The sequence below is a fragment of the Chinchilla lanigera genome, unplaced genomic scaffold, assembly GCF_000276665.1.
Source record: "Chinchilla lanigera isolate Chin_1 unplaced genomic scaffold, ChiLan1.0 scaffold00102, whole genome shotgun sequence".
Taxonomy (NCBI): domain Eukaryota; kingdom Metazoa; phylum Chordata; class Mammalia; order Rodentia; family Chinchillidae; genus Chinchilla; species Chinchilla lanigera.
The window spans coordinates 5,150,877-5,153,699 of NW_004955503.1; the positions used below are offsets into that span (position 1 = coordinate 5,150,877).

Below are 2,823 nucleotides of genomic sequence, written 5' to 3' on the forward strand. Positions count from 1 at the left end.
CTTTTGCCACTGAGCTAAATCCCCAGCCCCGCCTTTTCAAATCTTTTAACATTTTCTCTATTATTTATTAGAGAAAAACAGAGAACTGGAGAGTGGAAGGGCCTAATGTGTCCCTCCCATGTGGGAGAGGGAAAAGGGATACATTTGGTTTCTGTTTTCCATGATATATGATCCATAGTTCTTAAGGGAAATCTGTGGACTTTTCCAACCATCTCTAAGTTCCGTATATTAGTTACAGGTCCCTTAGTATAAAGATCTTAGGGGTAAATTTTTGAGTAGAGTGCTATGCAACAGCTCCTTTTCCTGCTTTCCTGATCCACTGATAAAAATTTAAATAGCTATGTCCCAAGAACAACGAAGCTTGTACTGGAAATATAAATAGAGGGAGCTTCTCCTGGACAATGCACAGCAGCCAATTGTGATAAGTATTGACTCTGGGAAACAGATCAGAGTTGCTTTTCCAAGGGTGTTCTAATTTTAACTGCTTGGATCCCAACACCTCTTTTTTTTTTTTTTTTTTTTTGGTTTTTCTCTGGTACCAGGAACCGAACTCATGACCTTGCACTTGCCAGGCAGGCGCTTTTGCCACTGAGCTAAATCCCCAGCCCGGGTGTTCTAATTTTGATGTACCAGAGTGGAGCCACCAATTGTGAATGATTCTGACTCAAGTAAAAAAAGAAGCTGTATCCATAGTGAGAGCCTTTAATTAGGCAGGCTGAACTTGCAGGTCAAGGTGAGTTAGAGATACCTAGTTTGGGCAAGTTACATACATGGCCTATCCTGGTCCGGGAGCCTCATGGCTGCATGGAGTGGGAGCATGGACTGGGTGCTTCTGCTGCTGCAGGAGCAGCTGAAACCTGAGGTAAGGCAGGCAGCTCTAGCTCTATAACCTTCTTGAAAGATTCTGTTTTTTGTATACTTTTTTCTTTCCCTCTTTCCAAAAGTACAAAGGAGAGATTTTAAAGACATATAGTAGATTTCATATGTTTATGGATAACTGAATATCTGTCCCAAAACACTACTTTCAGGTCATATTTTATAAACTTGGGATTGGCATAAAATGAAAGATTTCAAAAATTTGATTTTTCTCCAAAGGTAAATTAGAGAGTAAAAAGACAATTTCTTAAAGCTCTTCTATCTTTTCCCCTCTAACCCTTATTTGTTATATGTATAGTGTTAACTAACCACAGGTACTCAGAGTAGCTTATTGTATTAAAAGAAATATTGCTCTGATTTACATAAGAAGAAGGACAACAAATTGATAACCCCTGGAAAAATTCTAATTAACTACTCAGTTTTAGTTATAAATCAGTGATGGTGGACCTTTTAGAGCTTTCAATGATACAAAACCCTGGTGCAGTACGCATACCATAGATTTATCAAGACTGTTACAAACCTACAACTATGGAAATGATTACTATAATTTAGCATGACCAATACATTCAATAGTATACTTTAATATAGTTTTTATGTATGTTCTCTTGTATAGTTGTCTACCTGTTAGTTGCTTTAATAATAGGTTAAAATACAGCTTCTTTATTACAAAAATTTGAGCTCAACAATTTTTTTTAATTTACATACTTTTTATTTAGTTTTCTTTCTTCCAGTACCAGGAATCAAACTCATGACCTTGCACTTGCCAGGCAGGCGCTGTACTGCTGAGCTAAAGCCCCAGCCCACAACAATTTTTAATTCTATATTTTTTGCCATTATATATTTCTAGTTCTATTTGGCTTTCTGTAAAAAATCGGTTGTACTGGTTTTCAGAACTGCCAAACTCAAAACATTACAGGATGGATGCAATATAATTTAAGCTCACAGGGGAATTACAAATAAAGGACTTTAGGTTTAAAAGACTGAAGCTTATATATGATTGGGTTAATGTATAAGTTTCTGTGTGTCAATTTTCATTTACATGTACTGTTTTAGTTGATTTACATGTATATAGCCACTGATATAGTCCAAATACTTTTGTTTACATGGGCTAACATTGAGTGAATAAATAAGAGTAAAATTGTCTTTAAAACTGGTGACATGCTTCCATATAGGTTGTCATCTAATCAAGAGAATATTTATCAAAACTTTTGTCTTAAGAATACAATATCAATTGTTATTTGTGCACAATAATTTAAGAGGTATACTTTGGTTATAAAAAGTAAAAATGTACAGCCTAAATGTTAACTGCTATGCACTGGTTTCATGAGTCATCTAAAATAGTGGTTCAGATGAGCAATAAATTAAATATAAAAATATTACTTCTTATAAATGCTCATTATAATATGTTGATGATCAATTACTAAAGTAAAATATTTTTGGCTTCCAAAGGCTTATAAAAAAGGAAATATATTTGGCATATTAATGTATTTTCATAAATTATTAATATATAAAATTTCAAAATTGCTTTCTGAAGTTGAGTAAGAATTAAATTTCTAATGTGAGAATAATATTAAAAGTAGTTCTCCAAAGTGGAGGTCCTAAGCCTGAGGAATTACAGGAAAAAATTAACCTCTGTGGTTGAAAAAGCAGCTGCCTGCTTCAATTAACTTCAGTTTTCTTCACTGCTGTGTAGTTTTCAGTTTTTCCAAAACTCCACCCCCACAAACCTTACTTAAAAATTAAATATATGTATATATATTTATGAATAGTATACACACATATGTAGGCTATATTAAAAGGTTAATCTTATTATGTCTAAATCAATAACATTCTATTAAGATATTAAAATGCTCATGGTTAAACTACATTAAAAAGGAGAGTGTTTATATTTTACTAAAACAATTTGTTATGTTTTTTATTTTTTTATTTTTATTTTTATTTTTTTTT

General features: G+C 33.0%; 1 pseudogene; it reads left to right on the forward strand.

Moving 5' to 3' along the window:
• Nucleotides 1–817: 817 nt before the first annotated feature.
• Nucleotides 818–2,823, forward strand: part of LOC106146911 — a 10,979-nt pseudogene continuing 8,973 nt past the window's right edge.